Raw genomic sequence first — 18,503 nt, forward strand, 5'->3', positions numbered from 1 at the left:
GCAGTAGACCGCTCCATTCGCAACATCAACAGAACAGGCTCTGCTAACGGTGTACTACGGCTTCCACATCGCTGGCAACGGGTTCTACACAGCACTGGTAATTACTTTGAAGAAGAGTAACAGGTGCAAACATGTAACTTTTTGTATGGGTTGTGAATAAATAGTTGCCGAGACCATCAAATCCTGCAAGAGTTCGTCGTTTCTCCTGTAGTAACGTTTCGGTACACATCGTAAACGTGGTGTGACGTGTTGGCGGCCACCGTGTACATGCTGCGCAGACAAACATACCGACAGCTGGTGGGTGGCCGCTGCTCTGTGCGGACTAAATGGAGAGGCGGAAGGAAGCAGCCACGGACACCGGATGCTGCGAGGACGTCGATTCTGCCAACCTCCCCCTCCCCTTGTTCCCCCTAACTATTCAGTAAAAAGCGGGTTGCAATTGGAGGGGCGTGTGGGGAGTCGACCTTCAAACCACCAACGACAGGATGCTGCTGCTCCTGCGGAAGGTTTTCTGTGCAGCTCGAAGCCGACGCCAAACAAATCACTGGAATACAATTGCAAATGATTCCTGGCTTGTAACTGGTAGACCCACATTTCCATGCTCGCTGACCAACTCAATTTTTCTGTGTTGAAAAAGTGTGGAACGGACTCCGCTCGGCACCGTGGGGGCAAGTGAGGAACTGCTTGATAAAACAAATAGCGAACTTCATAAACTAACCGAAGAAGTGGTGTCAAACCGATACCAGCGCACCAGGCTCGGAGCAACGCGACGTTACTCCTTAACACGGCGAGGGCCTCGCAATGGTGTAATAACGCACGTTGGCTCACGGCACCAAATAATTTTCTGACGGATGAAAACCGCAATCCCGACTGGTATTGGAGCCTGAACGATTATATATCGCGGATAGCTCTCACGCGTTTCTTCCACGGCTGCTGGTCCGCCAAAAATCACAGAAGATCTCCTGAGGAGTCCCGACGGTAGGAGAGCTTTGACGCGGACCTTGAGTCGTGCCTGGACGCTCGTTTGGTAAGACCAAGGAGCCTCGTCCGACGGGCAGCTGATAACTTCAGTGTACACTCCGTTACATCCTGAATGATTCTTAATGGGAGCTAATAGGATACAGACCATCATTAGCCCACTTTTACCTCGAACTTATTTTTTTTAATTAAGATAATCGTTTAATATGTTGCAGCTTCCTCGATAGGAGAAATCAGAATTAATTTAATACTTTCAGCTGCTGACGGGCGTTGATATATATCAACGAGGACAGGTGAAAATGTGTGCCCCGACTGGGACTCGAACCTGGGATCTCCTGCTTAATGGCAGACGCTCTATCCATCTCAACCACCGAGGGCACAGAGGATCGTGCGACTGCAGGGACTATCTCGCGCACGCCTCCCGCGAGAGCCAAATTCTCACCTTGTATGTCCACACACTATATTTGTAGTGTCCCACCCCAATCCACTCATTACTCGTAGAAGACATTCTTACCAAGACCCGTAAGAGTTCGAGGAATATGTGTGCATTCGCAGAGAAGAAGAAGGTCATGGCCGGTATTGCCAGAACTGTATACTTATATGGTATATGGTGTTTGTTCTTTCGATCATGTCAGAAAGAACAGACACCATATACCATATAAGTATATCGATTAGGAGAAGTGAGCGTGGATGGTGTATGCTTGGTTGATGTTTATAGAAGGGCGCCCAGGCGTAGAGGTTGTGCGCGGCTTAGTGGCCATGTTAGTAATACATCATCACGTTAGGTTGCAGGCAGCCAATAGGGAACGTGAGCACGGAAACATCGTTATGACAATATGCAGAATACCACGAGAACTATTTTAGGTTGAAAAGTGTATGTTGACTTACGAATGTGAATGCAAAACCTAAATCGTATCTGTGTACCTCACTGAGCAAATCACATATCGAAGCCTGCCACACTACTGCACCACAATTGTTTTGTTTTGGCTAACGTTCTCCTATAATTATTAGACTACTATTATTTTACCTCATATAAGTTGGGTTTATTTTTTTAGTACTTGCGAGCGATTCCGATGCTCAAGGTTACTCCAGGCACATGTGTGACGTAATCGATGTCGTAATATCGTATATATTCGCATGTACTTTATTATAAATGGTTCAAATGGCTCTAAGCACTATGGTACTTAACAGCTGAGGTCATCAGTCACCTAGACTTAGAACTAATTGAACCTAACTAACCTAAGGACATCACACACATCCATGCCCGAGGCAGGATTCCAACCTGCGACCGTAGCAGCAGGGCGGTTCCGAACTGAGGCGCCTAGAACCGCTCGGTCACAGCGGCCGGCTACTTTATTATATCGGGTTGTAATTATGGACGTATACGACAACGGTTCCGACGTTGGTGTACCTCAGTATGAAGTCTGAAGTTTCGAAATTTATCGCAAAGGAAAATAATTGGAGACGATAATAATAATAATAATAATAATAACGAAGATGTTGATAACAAAAAAATATCAGAATATAAATAAACACGATATGGCTTCCAGGCAAAAACAAAGACACACGCGATATGGACAGAAGACACAATAGAACAACACAGGCAAAGAAAGCCAACCTACCGAAAAGAAAAAAAGGAGAAGATAAACAAGACGTAAGTTATTTCATTTGGTCCTCAGTAGGCCAAACCAATTTAAATATCTTGTTGTTGTTGTGGTCTTCAGTCCTGAGACTGGTTTGATGCAGCTCTCCGTGCTACTCTATCCTGTGCAAGCTTCTTCATCTCCCAGTACCTATTGCAATCTACATCCTTCTGAATCTGTTTAGTGTATTCATCTCTTGGTCTCCCTCTACGATTTTTACCCTCCACACTGGCCTCCAGTACTAAATTGGTGATCCCTTGATGCCTCACAACATGTCCTACCAACCGGTCCCTTCTTCTTGTCAAGTTGTGCCACAAACTCCTCCCCAATTCTATTCAATACCTCCTCATTGGTTATGCTAATCTTCAGCATTCTTCTGTAGCACCACATTTCGAAAGCTTCTATTCTCTTCTTGTCTAAACTATTTATCGTCCACGTATCACTTCCACACATGGCTACACTCCATACAAATACTTTCAGAAAAGACTTCCTGACACTTAAAACAATACTCGATGTTAACAAATTTCACTTCTTCAGAAACGCTTTCCTTGCCATTGCCAGTCTACATTTTATATCCTCTCTACTTCGACCATCATCAGTTATTTTGCTCCTGAAATAGCAAAACTCCTTTACTACTTTTAGTGTCTCAGTTCCTAATCTAATTCCCTCAGTATCACCCGAGTTAACTCGACAATCATACAGTAAAGCTGCATGCCCTCGGGAAAAATTTAAACATATTTCCGATAATAATATATTTAGGACCTGCCGTCCCCGATTCTTCGAGAATTGTGGATGCAACACGACCACGAGCATTACGAAGATATACTTGCCACAAACTGAATTAGAACAGTCTCATAACATATTGTGTAAATTCGCGAAGAACGTCGCCTTGCGAATAAATACTGCCAGGAATGTCAAATATTGTAGCTGTTTATCCTATGAGCTAACATCGTCCAGATGGCCAAGTACTCAAAAGAAAAACAAGTGCGTTGTCAGAGAGTATCATTCGCGACTCTATCGATGAGAAATAGGAAGCATCTGATAATCTACACAGTCTGCACGTACAGAAAAGTGCCGTAGCGACAAGCTTGTTTCTATGATTTGATCCTCGGTGTCGTATTCAGCCCAGAACTCAAGTTGGGTGTCAGGAGAGATGAATTTGCCGGAAAATTATGTTTCAGTTAAAAGGACGTCAGTTCCCAGGGCCGCAGAATAAAGAAACTCATTTCACGCTGCGACTAACGCTGAGGGAAAGTGGCCGATTACAAAGACGCGGCACTCAGACGCAAAATAGGGACCGTCACCTCTCTCTTCCAGCAATAAAATTTATTGGCTCATTTGGGCAGAGCGGAATGCCAGCTAAATGGGTGTGTTGCAGCAGGTAATGGTGGGCTACGTGAGTGGTTCACCTCATCCTTCCAAAACATGGCGCCCCCAGTGATCTCTGCTGTCGCCAGGCTACACACCCACCAGCTGTCCGAGCGGTGCGTAGCTGACACTTTCGCCGTTGTTACAGCAGAGTTGCATACTGGCATCGACAGTGCAATTATTAATAAATTAAATAATTCCAGAAACTAATCTGCTATCATTTTGGATTCTAGCGAACAGAGAACCGTCTAGATAGTTCAAGATATTTTAATATATTACGAAGTTTCGGCCACTGGCATCATATCAAACCTCAGAAATCATAAAGCAAAGCCGGATGTCAATCGCCGTAAAACCTACGAGGGCCGTTCAGAAAGTAACCTCCGGTTGATTTAAAAAAATACACCAAGTTAAATAAAAATATTTTAATATATACATCTTACAACTACATCTTTGCACTATTTTTCTACATAGTCTCCATAGCGATTGAGGCACTTATCGTATCTCTTCACAAGCTTTGAAATTCCTTCTGCATAAAAATCACCCGCTTGTGCCTGGAGCCAGCCTGTGACCGCATCTTTGAGCTCTTCGTCGTCATCAAACCACTGTGACCCGAGCCATTTCTTCAAATGCATGAAGAGGTGATAATCACTTGGCGCCAGGTCTGGGCTGTAAGGTGGATGGTTGATAACGTCCCACTTGAAGGACTCAAGAAGGGCCGTTGTTCTGCGAGCAGAGTGAGGACGGGCGTTATCGTGCAAAAAAACGATACCGGAAGTCAGCATACCACGGCGTTTGTTCTGTATAGCCCGTCGTAACTTTTTTATTGTTTCACAGTACACGTCTTGATTAATGGTCGTACCACATTCCATGAATTCAACCAACAACACCCCTTTGGCATCCCAAAACACCGTTGCCATCAGTTTTCTGGCAGAAAAATCTTGCGAGGCTTTTCTTGGTTTGGTAGGCGAATTTGAATGTGCCCACATCGTTGATTGTTCTTTTGTCTCAGGGTTCACGTACTTAATCCAGGTTTCGTCACCGGTCACGATTCTGTTTAACAATGGTTCTCCTTCGTCCTCATAACGTGACAGAAAGTCTAATGCAGAGGCCATTCTTTGAGTTTTGTGGTGGTCGGTAAGAATTTTGGGCACCCATCGTGCACAGAACTTACGGTAACCCAATCTTGCTGTCACTATCTCGTACAAGAGAGTCTTAGAAATCTGTGGAAAACCAGTAGACAACTCCGACATTGAGAAACGTCGATTTTCACGAACTTTTGCATCAACTGTCTGAACGAGTTCGTCAGTCACCAATGATGGTCTACCACTCCTCTCTTCATCATGAACGTTTTCTCGTCCACTTTTAAATAAACGTGCCCATTCACGGACAACTCCTTCACTCATAACTCTTGGTCCGTACACGGCACAAAGCTCACGATGAATAGCTGCTGCAGAATATCCTTTGGCTGTAAAAAACCTTATGACAGCACGCACTTCACATTTGGCGGGGTTTTCTATTGCAGCACACATTTCAAACTGCCACAAAAACTAAACTAGCGCAGGTACGACGTTCACTCGACCACGGCTTGATGCCGACTGACCTGTTGAGTGCGTGAACGCACAGATGGCGTCGCTACTCCCCCCACAACCCGCACTGTGACCAATCGGAGGTTACTTTCTGAACCGCCCTCGTACATCTAATGGGCACTGTAGGTGCCTGCGCGTTCGCCGATGAGACATGATGTGCAACTCTATGTCACCAAATGCAAACATCCCCCTCATGAAATTACCTCCTTCATTGGCTTAACTGTGTTCTGCTATGAATAGCGTGCATGTTGCCTGGTTTTCGCCGCACTCAACGTTCTGTAATTGTCACGTACCAATCGATATTGTGACACGTCAGTACGGGGAACGTCTTCCAGCGTTTAGAGAACATGGCGATGTGCTTGTGTCCATACAAATACAATATGTGATCAAAAGTATGCGGAGACCTAGCTGAAAATGTCTTACAAGTTCGTGGCACCCTCCATCGGTAATGCTGGAATTCAGTATGGTGTTGGCCCAACCTTAGCCACGATAACAGCTTCTACTCTCGCAGGCATACGTTCAATCAGGTGCTGGAAGGTTTCTTGTGGAATGGCAGCCCATTCTTCACAGAGTGCTGCACTGAAGAGAGGTATCGATGTCAGTCGTTGAGGCCTGGCACGAAGTCGGCGTTCCAAAACATCCCAAAAGTGTTCTGTAGGATTCAGGTCAGGAGTCTGTGAAGGCCAGTCTATTACAGGGATGTTATTGTCATGTAACCACTCCGCCACAGGCCGTGCATTATGAACAGGTGCTCGATCGTGTTGAAAGACGCAGTCCTCATCCCCGAATTGCTCTTCAACAGTGGCAAGCAAGAAGGTGCTTAAAACATCAATGTAGGCCTGTTCTGTGATAGTGCCACGCTAAACAACAAGAGGTTTAAGCCCCCTCCATGAAAAACACGACCACACCATAACACCACCATCTCCGAATTTTACTGCTGGCACTACACACGCTGGCAGATGACTTTCGCCGGGCATTCGCCATACCCACATCCTGCCATCGGATCGCCACATTGTGTACCATGATTCGTCACTCCAGACAATGCTTTTCCAGTGTTCAATCGTCCAATGTTTACGCTCCTTACACCAAGCGAGGTGTAGTTTCCCATTTACCGGCGTGATGTGTGGCTTGTGAGCAGCCGCTCGACCATGAAATCCAAGTTCTCTCACCTCCCGTCTGTCACAGTACTTGCAGTGGATCCTGATGCAGTTTGGAATTCCTGTGTGGTGGACCGGATAGATGTCTGCCTATTACACATTATGACCCTGTCGGTGGTCTCTGTCAGTCAACAGACGAGGTCGGCCTGTATGCTTTTGTGCTGTACGTGCCCCTTCACATTTCCACTTAACTATCACATTGGAACAGTGGACCCAGGGATGTTTAGGAGTGTGGAAATCTCGTGTACAGACGTGTGAGACAAGTGACACCCAATCATGTGACCACATTCGAAGTCTATAAGGTTCCGCGGAGCGCCCCATTCTGCTCTCTCACTATGTCTCATAACTATTGTGGTCGCTGATATGTAGTACCCTGCAGTAGGTGGCAGAACAATGTACTTAATATGAAAAACGTATGTTTTTGGGGGGTGTCCGGATACTTTCGATCGCATAGTGTATCTGTGTCCTACGACGTAGGATGAGTGGATGCACAGGTCTAGGACAGTGGCTTCTGAACCCCAAAGCCTGAAATGTATGACTGGCCATCGCTTGTTATTGCCGGGAAGTGATTTAGTACTAAGGCGCGACTACCTGCTTAACAATCTGTGACAGATGATAGTGACCCTGTAATCACGACGTCTCGCCCACAGCAGTTGACTCTAGCGGTGGCTGCTTTCCCCAAAGAGAGGCGTCCATTGTAGATCCTTGGCACGGTAGCAAGTTTATATCCCACCACATGAAAAAAAGTCCCATCAAAACCGTCTAAAGCTGCTGCTAAAATAATTCTTCACTTGTAATTTCGGTCACCTGATCACCTTTAGGCACCATTAAATTATTTACAACAGCTTACTGTGGCGTCAAATGTAATAAAGTCGTTCTTCGTCAACTGTTGATCAATTCTCGTGTACATAACGAGGCTTCACGTTTTCTTGTGGAGCGCTCTCTACCTACTATATGTAATAAGGAAATGTGGTTCCGTCTTGGATGAAACTAAATTTTTCTTGTTTTACTATGCACACATGTTTCGGAGAAGTTTCTCCATCTTCTATGGGACAGGTGAACATCACACAAACAATGAAACAGTGTGTGTTAGGAAGCACGAAAACGCGACATCTGCAAACAAGTGAAGGCAATAATTGTAGCTATGCAGCAAATGCCACACAGACTGGTGAACACTAATATGTAATAACAAGATAATAAATAAAACCCACTGAAAATGGAGAAACTTTTCCGAAACACGTATGGATAGTAAAACAAGAAAAATTGTATTTGCTCAAGGCAAAACCGCATTTCCTAATTAAATAATAGGAAGCAAACGGGCCAACGAAAGAACTTCGAGCACAAAATGATTATACGAATACTGTTTAACAGTTTTTTGACGCCACAGAAAGAACATTGCCACGTCGGTTGTTGTGAACAATTTTATGACGCCTGAAGGTGATCGGATGATAGAAGCCATCAGTAAATGAAGAATTTTATTTAGTTTCTTGTGTCAGTTGCACACATATTCTTTAACGATGAGTAGTTTCAAACGAGTCCGTTCATTTTTGAACCACTGCCTGCGTCTTCACCATGTGATTGCAAAAAAATCCCAGTGTAAAGTTTTGCTCTGTTCTTACCGTACACTATCGAACAACTCACTTCCATTCAGTAGGTCAACTTAGCAAATGTGGCTGTGCCAGTGTGAAATAAATTGTGCCACGGGGCGACAGTTCGATGTATACTATAGGAATAGAACAAATTTTTTATAGAATACAGTGGAATTATTTTATAGACAATGGTTCGAAATCTGTCACCATCACGGAATAAGTTCAAAAATGTGTGTGAAATCTTATAGGGCTTAACTGCTAAGGTCATCAGTCCCTAAGCTTACACCCTACTTAACCTAAATTATCTGCCGGCCGGGTTGGCCGAGCGGTTCTAGGAGCTACAGTCTGGAACCGCGCGACCACTACGGTCGCAGGTTCGAATCCTGCCTCGAGCAAGGATGTGTGTGATGTCCTTAGGTTAGTTAGGTTTAAGTAGTTCTAAATTCTAGGGGACTGATGACCTCTGAAGTTAAGTCCCATAGTGCTCAGAGACATTTGAACCTAAATTATCCTAAGGACCATCACACACACCCTTGCCCGAGAGAGGTCTCGAACCTCCGCCGGGACCAGCCGCACAGTCCATGACTGCAGCGCCTCAGACCGCTCGGACGGAATAAGTGTGTAGCTGTCAAAGGGAACCATTACTAATACAGTACAGTTTCTGGCCCTTTAAGCCAACACAGTGTTGGAATATCACAAGTAAACAACCGATTTATCAACAGCTCTTGCCGGTATTGAAACATGCTCTTTTTCAAATACTTAAAAACTGTGTGGCATCACCTGCACAAGACACAAACCCCAGTACTTAAACGGGGACCAGCACGTCGCACAGACAACTGCGTCCGATCAAGTGCGCCTATATCGCGCTGGCCATTTAAGTAACTGTTCTTTTTTTACTTTATTATCAGTCTACAGCAAAAGTTAGTAAACGTAACCGAACCGCATGTTCAGAAACTCACCTAAAGAGTAGGAGCATTTGTCAAACAGAAACAATTACATGAGCAAACAAAGCTGACACTCGGCGCGGTGGCTGATGGGAGCGACCGTAAAGGCATTTCCCATTTACAGTTGCTCCCATCAGCCACCGCGCCGAGTGTCAACTTTGTTTGTGCGAACAATAAATGTATATTATTTAAAAGTTTCATTATCTACCTGCTCTGGAGAAATGAAATAAATAAAATTAGAGATTCAATCGCTTCCCCTAAATTTATACGAGCTGGAAAGCCCAGAGCCCCCCCTCCCCCGGATCGAACAGCCAGTCCACCCCCCCCGCCCCTTCCACAGGCTTGACTCTCGAGCTCCCGCGTACACCCGCCCCCGCCACCCTCGCCTCTGGCAATCTGGCAAGTTTCGCTGCACCTCCGACACAAAACCTCTTAACGTGAAGTTCCTGCGCCAAACTCCTAACAAACTCACACCATTCCTACGAAACGGTAAAGCTAAAAGTGGCGGTACTTTTCGAGAGCGCATCTCAGCCCTGGGACGAAACTACCACGCTTCCGAAACAGGCCACTAATCACACTTTCCATAATAAGGAAAGACGTCAGAAGGAATTAAAAATTTCTTTTACTGGCGCTCCTTGAATCGGCACTATAGTATACTACTGGCTGCGCTCATGAGATCGGTATCACATTTCAATCCTCGTAAAAAACAATTCCGTAATGTTCCCAGAATGAGATTTTCACTCTGCAGCGGAGTGTGCGCCGGACCGAGACTCGAACTCGGGACCTTTGCCTTTCGCGGGCAAGTGCTCTACCAACTGAGCTACCCAAGCACGACTCACGACCCGTCCTCACAGCTTTACTTCTGCCAGTACCTCGTCTCCTACCTTCCAAACTTTACAGATGCTCTCCTGCGAACCTTGCAGAACTAGCACTCCTGAAAGAAATGATATTGCGGAGACATGGCTTGGCCACAGCCTGGGGGATGTTTCCAGTTATTGGTATGAACATGATAATGTGAAGGGAAAAGTGGGGAGAAGTAGCTGGACAGACAATGAGAGAGAGAAGGAGATAGACACAGATAAGAGGAGGAGGAGATGGAAAGAGAGAGGGGCGGGAAAATAGACGGATAGAGGGGTAGGAGGAGTTGGGCAGAGACAGGAAAGAAGGGGAGATGGACAGGGACAGGAAAGAAGAGGAAATGGACAGACAGGAAAGAGGAGGAGATGGACAGAGAATGGGAAGAGGAGGAGATAGACAGAGTGAGAGGAGAGGGGGAAATGAACAAGGAGAGGTACATAGAGAGGGAGGAGCATCGGACAGAGAGGGGGTAAAAGAGAAGATGGACTAATAGAAGACTGAAATATTCTCAGCTGGTTTCTTTTTCATAACGTGAGTATAATCATAGGTTATATGCAGTTTGAGTTCGAGGGTTACACTATATCAAAAGACGACTGCGGATTATACTGAAACAGGTAACTGAACGAGTAAAACCTGTGATTGTCCGTCTGGAGAGACGAAAGAAAAAAATAATGGCACGCGACAAAAGTTTTTATGCCAAATGCATCTAGTTACGAAACCCCAATGCCTCCGTCTCCCACACAGAATTTTGATTACCGAATCACGTTATCTATGCAACACCGAGGATCAGCCGCGTTCTACGCCTGCTAGTTAATTACCATCCGCAGAACTTGAGCTACAGCTTGTGAAGGCATTGCTAATTACGCATATAAATTTTTTTTTCGTGATTTTCTTTAGATTTCTATTCTTTTTCTTTTGTTCGTATGGGCATTTCTAATTGTGATTATGTAACATTCTACTGTAGTTTTTAAATGTAAAGATGTAATTGTGATTATTTCGTTTGCCAATGGATAAATATGTTTCTTGCTTTGTACCTGTGGTAAAGTTTGTAAAGTTCTCTTTTGGAATATTATTAATTGTGAAAAATGCAGTCAATAACATTTATAAAGGTTTATGTAATTTACGATAACGATATAACATCTATAGACAGGGGATAGCGATAATGATATCCAGAGTTGAAAGGTTGTTGCGTAGTAGAGGGGATGGTGGATGGCGTGTCTGTGAAGCGTGCGCGGGAAGAATAGTACTTTGTTCCATGAGAAGCATACGTAATTGTATGGACAGTGATACCGAACTATCAGATTGTTAATTCTCTTTACCAATGCGGTATGTAATGCCATCGCCAGCGAATTTTAAGAGCAAATAAACAGGACTGTGAAAGTGCCGCTAACATTACTTTGTTGTGGCCGACACGAACTGTGCCTTTATTCGAATGAACTTTGCTGGTATTGGTTTTGGATGGTAGAACTGTTGTATATCACATTCTATCAAGCCGTGAAAGTGAAGACTAATTAACTGTGCAATATAAATGGCTTTCAGTGACGTTGTCGATGTTCGAAATGCGAGAACAGAGTGGACATTGTTTACGGTGTGCTCCACATACATGAACAATTCTATGAACTGTGTATTTGTGGCTAAGACTATATGAATGTGACGAACCGTGTAATTATGGGCGATAGCGTCATGGACAGTGCATAAAGTGTAAAAACGAGTGATGTCTACGTTATGTACTTTGAAAGAGAGGACATGTCAACAACGTTCGTATACTGGCGTCTTGTGGTTTGCTAATCACCACGGGGTTAATGATACAGCTGTGCCGGAACTTTATTTGCGTTTCGCCAGCGGAACTGCCTGTATCCTGCTCTCATCATCGTAGCCCGCCGACATCGTGCTACCCAACGCAACGCTCCGTATTCAACAAAACGTTAAGTGATTTCGCCGAACGCTATCCCCTGGCCTAGAAACTTTCTTTCTCTATTAAAAGTATAAGAATTACAGACTCTATTTAATCAAATTCTTTGTTTAGTTTGTTTGCTTTCTGCTAACGAAAATAAAATTACAATCAGTGAATTAAAAGTTGCCTGGTAGTCATCGTTGAAACACCAGTAAACATAAACTTCTTCCTCTCATTAGGACAAATTCTCCTTGCATGACAAGATTATTGTAGTTATTTTATGTAGTTTTATGTATTGTTATGAGACTAGATATATGACAGTGACTAATAAGAGTATTTTGTCGCGAAATATGGCTTCCCGCGAAAATTACGGCGACCGCCATAATTGCTTGCGTTCTGACCAATAACGTAAAAGCTGTTATTCCCGTACTGGTGCTTTTCCTGACGTGAGCGCGAATTATAAATGTCAGCTGTCAAATCGCGTAGTGACTGTTTACCCAGTAATAAAAGTTTTTGATATTGTATTGCTACGAGTCGTAGTATTAAGAGACACTGGTTATACTCAAAAGTGGGTAGATGTATGGTGAAACCCCCCAGTGTTCATGCGATTGTTAACAGTATTGTGTGTGATTCACGAAATTTTGTCACTTTTTCTAATTCCTTTCAGATATTGTCTTAGATGTCTTTGAAGTTTCAGAGAATATATATGCAATTTTGTCGGTTCAGGTTAATTTCAGAGCAGTTTCTCGTGAGTACTAGAGTTTTCAGTTCATAAACAAAGTGGGACCGTGACCAATTGAGAAGTATAACAGAGAGTGTCGTTTTCCAACTAGAATTTTGGATGACTTCACAGTTCAGATTTTGATAATTATTTTTCCTGTGGGTTGAGGTCATCACAAGCTGTGCTGGGCACAGCGATAAACACGCAGACCCGGCAAACACGGCAGCAGACCGCGTCTGCCGAGTCCAGAGGAAAGGCAAGCGGAGCGTTCCACTCGCAGGCGTGTTCTCTTTGAAATTCCTCCGCTCTCTGCCCCCCCCCCCCCCCCCCCCCCCCCGTCCGAGGCTCTTCAGATTCCGACCGAGACCAATTTATTTAGCAGGTCATGCAGAAAGGCTGAGCCGCGGAATTCCGGGAACGTTCGCGACGCCGAGGGCACTAGCCGCTCGGCAGCTCTGCACATCTCGGCCGCAGCGGGTAGCGGCTAGCGGCCCTCCTGACGAAAGCGTCGGCGCTCTTGCGCAACTCTGGCGGGCAACCTGTTTATGCTCGGCGACACCTACTGCTCCACGGGCTCCCGTGCCAGTTCTCCGTACACATCGTCTGGCCAACGGCAGGAATGACAAGAGTCCATAGGAAAGTCATGTACCGGTCGTAAATTTGTAGAACATCTACATCATAATCCGCCCACGACAAATACGGGCCCCGCAACCAACTTCTTGTCACACTAGTGCGAACGACGCGGCTCACAGAGATCTTGCACGCATTTAAACGCGTAGACAAGAATAATTAAAACCGTCTGAAACAGTTACTCCCTCCCCGCCGGAGACGGCTGCTGGCATTCGTAGGACCTGTGGGGTCACGTGCTGCCTTTCTCGTGGGCCTCTAAGTGCACACAAGTTAAAATGTTTCAGAGTCCTCGTCTACAACACGCAAACTTTTACGAGTCCATGACCAGATAGTTTGCAATATTTCCGATTTACACACAAGACGACATACACATTCTGTCTAGGATCTGCACTGAGACTCCCGTACGAAAGCTGAGTGCCCCCGTGTGAAAATTCCCGCCATTACTTACCCTCGCAGTAACGTTAAGTCAAAAATCGCAAACTTCCCTCTTCCGAAAGCTTACAAATGGTTCAAATGGCTCTGAGCACTATGGGACTCAACTGCTGTGGTCATAAGTCCCCTAGAACTTAGAACTACTTAAACCTAACTAACCTAAGGACAGCACACAACACCCAGCCATCAAGAGGCAGAGAAAGAAAGCTTACATAAACTATAAATTTGTTATTGTAGATACATACCGCACATGTATTTGAACGAAAATTCTATCAGCTCTCTAATACTGCTCGCAATTTCTCTGTATCTTTCCGTTTGATCGAAAATACTGGCTCTGTCTATAAGAATGCTATACTGCATCACTATCTCATCAATAAATGTAAAACAAAACAACTACAGTCGTACATGCTTATTGACATCTACATACTAATGCTGTCACTGAAACTTCCTGGCAGACTAAAACTGTGTGCCGGACCGAGACTCGAACTAGGGACCTTTGCCTTTCGCGGGCAAGTGTTCTACCAACTGAGCTACCCAAGCACGACTCACGCCCCGTCCTCACAGCTTTACTTCTGGCAGTACCTCGCCTCCTACCTTCCAAACTTTACAGAAGCTCTCCTCCGGTAGTTGGTAGAGCACTTGCCCGCGAAAGACAAAGGTCTCGAGTTCGAATCTCGGTCCGGCACACAGTTTTAAACTGCCAGTAAGTTTCATATCTGCGCACACGCAGCTGCAGAGTGAAAATCTCTGTCAGCACTTAGCCTGTTTTATGCTTCATTTAAGAGAAAAGTCAGGTTTTCATGCACAGAATATAGAACCTGGCCGGTAATTTAAAATACGTAATATTCACAAGAAAAACAGACCATAACAATTCAACAGTACTCACTGGGACCTATCCATTGATACTATGTTTGTATGAATCGCTTAACGTGTTAGCGAGTTAATAATTTTAAAAATTAATTTCATATCTAAAACAGTTAACGTTAAATAACTTGAAAATTAAATCTCGTAACAACGGCGCGTCTGTACTATCTAATTTTTGCCTTTAAAACCATATTACTGGCTTCTCTGTCACTGGTATGGTTTAGTTTTTATTTAGTTTCCCCTGTTTAATAACACCTTCATTCAGTCAATTCCGCAATGGTTGCTACCCTCCCAAGTCCACCTTAACCTCTGGGTTTTTCCCACCATGTGTTCAGAGCCCCCAGCTAGCTGACATGCGCCCAAGATGCCTTATACATTGATCGCGCCTCAAAAGTGACGCCACGACAAACTTCATGGTCCAGTATACCCCCCGCAGCTATCAGATGACGCTCTCTTGGCTGTGACGGCACACGGCCATTAGCCTATTAGCGTATTTGTTGTTAACGTTTTGCTAGCAATTTCCGGGATGTACCTTCTCGAGCAATAAGCCACACGCAATCATTATTACTTGACGTTACAAGAATGCCATTGACTTGCCACACGTAGAGGATATCAAACAGGGCCATCAAACGAAGCCGCCGCCTTCAAGAACAAAACTTCTGAGACCCTAATCAGCGTGCATCTTAGCCCAGTGTTTGGTGCTGCCTCCTCTCTTCCACAGGGTGCTTACCGATTGAGAAGTTGTGACGAGACAAATGTTCAGTCCCCGTCACAGAGAACCCCTCGTCACCACTTTAATCAAATGCTAGTACGTAATTAAGTTACTGTTGATACATATGGACAGTTGTCTGTCCATAGAGTGCACTTCAGTGTCTAGGGTCAGGCTATGTCTGCAAGACAGTTGAGCTGTATCAGCCGATTCCGTCCTCGCAGTACAGCATCCGGCTTTCTTGCTTATGAACATATCAGATATAAAAGCCCTGCATTAGACGTGGTCGACGGATGCGCACAACTGTTTCTTCTCCAGCATTGCTGTAGGTGGCGAGGAGAGTTTGTGAAGAGGTGGCCATCTGGCCACAGTAGGTGGAGCCAGTGAATACGTAGCTGTCTACTAATTGCACTCAGGGCGGTGTTTCCGACGATGAGATACCGGATTCATTTGACGAAAGACACCGAATGTACTATCAACCTAACCGTTCCAGCATACATTACGTGCTACGTAGAAACTTTTCTCTGAGACCGCTATTGTTTTTCTCATTGGTGAGCCGTGTCGGCACTGGTGCCGCTCGTGGCTCGCGACTTCACCTCCCGCGGGCATCGGGTTCGAGTCCGACGCCGACAGAGGCTGGCAGAGTCTCGCTGGCGCGCGGGGCGTGCTACGTTGCGAGGAGGGTGGGGACAGGGTGCGCGTCTCGACCTCACTTACCGCGCCGCCTTGGACCAACTCGGAAGGTTCTTTTTTGACGGCAACTGGGTTGGAACGCGCACTGTGGATTATGTGCCCAAGCTGGGATTATGTCCGAGGGGATAGGCAGTGCCGCCGAGGATGCTAAGTGTTTCACATATCGGAGACTGGCACTGAACGCGGTGTCATGGTGGCATCTTACTGCACGGTGTTGTTCTTCAAGCACCAAAGCACACTGGCGGGAGAAGCAAGAACCAAGAGGAATGATTACCGTCGTATGGAAGTACGTATTTGACTCCACAGCAACACACCGATATGTTGCTTCAATTCACTAGTATTTGTAGTACACTGTTTTTTTATACACGGTGGTCCATTGATCATGACCGGGCCAAATATCTCACGAAATAAGCGTCAAACGAAAAAACTACAAATGCGAAACTTGTCTACCTTGAAGAGGGAAACCAGATGACGCTATGGTTGGCCCGCTACATGGCGAAAAAAGTGGTCTAACTAAAACATTCATATTTATTTACGTACTATACGAATATGTAATAAAAAATGGGGGTTCCTATTAAAAAAAACGCAGTTGATATCCGTTTGACCTATGGCAGCGCCATCTAGCAGGCCACCCATAGCGCCATCTGGTTTCCCCATTCAAGCTAGACGAGTTTCCTTCTTTGCAGTGTTTTCGTTTGACGCTTATTTCGTGAGATATTTGGCCCGGTCACTATCAGTGGACCACCCTGCATATTGCCTATTTGCCAGATTTATTTTTGTTCAAAGCTAATGATATTGCCTCTCTTTGAACTGATTTTATTGCACCGTAATTAAATGCTTTTCTGTCTTACGTAGTGCTGTTAGTGATATCACTGAACGGACATACAGAGTGGTGGGTGACCCTGGCATTGGGGAGCTGTTCCTCAGTTACATTTTGTATTGTTTATTACGTTTGTTTACAAAGAAGTCGAAATCACTTATTGCCATTCATGAAATATCGGTTTATACTCAATAGGTGGAACATTTCCTTATTTAAAATTTGCATATGTTGAGGAGCCTGAGGGCTGCAAGTCTATTGTTTAAGAGAGATGTGAGCCGCGCGGGGTAGCCTTGCGGTCTGAGGCGCCTTGCCATGGTTCGCGTGGCTCCCCCCGTCGAAGTTTCGAGTGCTCCCTGGGGCATGGGTGTGTGTATTGTCCTTACCGTAAGTTAGTTTAATTTAGATTAAGTAGTGTGTAAGCCTAGGGACTGATGACCTCAGCAGTTTGGTCCCATAGAACTTACCATAAAAATTTCCAAATAGAGATGTGTTTACAGTCGTGTTTTTCTAAAATTATGGGTAACGTTTGTAATGTATAATTTCAGACACTATTGCTTGTTCAATTTTATCAATTTTTGGAGCATTTTAGGGTATATGAAAGTAAAGGTTACCTAATGCTCAATCAGTCGTCCCGCCCCCTGACTTCCAGCTTTCCGTTACGTTGGAAAATACAGGCTGAGGCAGCTAGGACAGCTCACTCAAACTTCAGTGATGAGCGAAACAAGAGCACTGGGGAAATTGACTGACGAAAGCGACTCCGACAAAGAGCTACTTCTCGTGGCCCGGCATGTGGGAACGAGCAGCTGTTCGTCTGCCAGTGTCGTTAACATCTGTGAAAACTGGCTGCAGGAGCAGGAAGGTGAAACTATGGCCAGGCGACAAGGCGATGGAGATCCACGTCTCGTCCCAGAAAGTGGAGGTACGAAGCTTGCCCAATATGTAAAGCAGTAGAGGCGACGATCTGTGGCATACATGACGATGGACTACATTGCTCGTACAGGTACCGTATTCTACAGACTATAAGACGCACCTTCATTTTCGACATTTTTTTAAATAACATTTTTACTACTTTTATAGACTACAAAGCCAGACTAAAAAAATACGTAGTTTATAAAACCGAACTGACCTTTAAAATCCCTGAAAGTCGTAATCTGAACTTTCTTCTTCTTCGCCGTCATCGTTGTCCTCTGCATATATGCCATCAACAGCGTCACTTATGCCGCACTTCTTCAAAGATTTAACAACTATGTCTTCTCTCACTCTTGACCAGGGCTGTTTTATCCACTGGCACACTTGTTTGGTTGTAGGTTGTTTTAAAGCTCTCTTCGGTGTGAATTCATGTTGGGTTTCACCCATCATCCATTTATTTATCGCGACATCAAGAGGCTGCGATTGTGATAAGTCCCCCCGGAATAGGAGGAATCTCTGTATTTCCCTGTCTTAATTTCTCTTCCACAGAATTTTTCAAGTGACTACTCAACTGATCTACCACACGAAGAGAACTCCTCTTCAATAAAGTACCTTTCCTTCTCTCCCACATTCTATTGATCCATAATTTCATACCAACCTCGGCCATCCAACGCTTGTCATGTACGCGGTGTTTTAGAAGGCTTTGAA

At 44.9% G+C, this 18,503-nt stretch overlaps 1 protein-coding gene and 1 non-coding gene across 2 annotated transcripts in view; both read right to left on the minus strand.

Annotated features, from left to right (window-relative positions):
- Positions 1 to 18,503, minus strand: part of LOC126474227 (uncharacterized) — a 919,981-nt gene that overhangs the window by 602,290 nt on the left and 299,188 nt on the right. The gene's annotated exons all lie outside the window — the stretch shown is intronic.
- Positions 10,021 to 10,095, minus strand: Trnas-cga (transfer RNA serine (anticodon CGA)). Its single transcript has one exon. It is a non-coding gene; the product is annotated as a tRNA-Ser (tRNA).

Source organism: Schistocerca serialis, chromosome 4 (assembly GCF_023864345.2).
Source record: "Schistocerca serialis cubense isolate TAMUIC-IGC-003099 chromosome 4, iqSchSeri2.2, whole genome shotgun sequence".
Lineage (NCBI taxonomy): Eukaryota > Metazoa > Arthropoda > Insecta > Orthoptera > Acrididae > Schistocerca > Schistocerca serialis.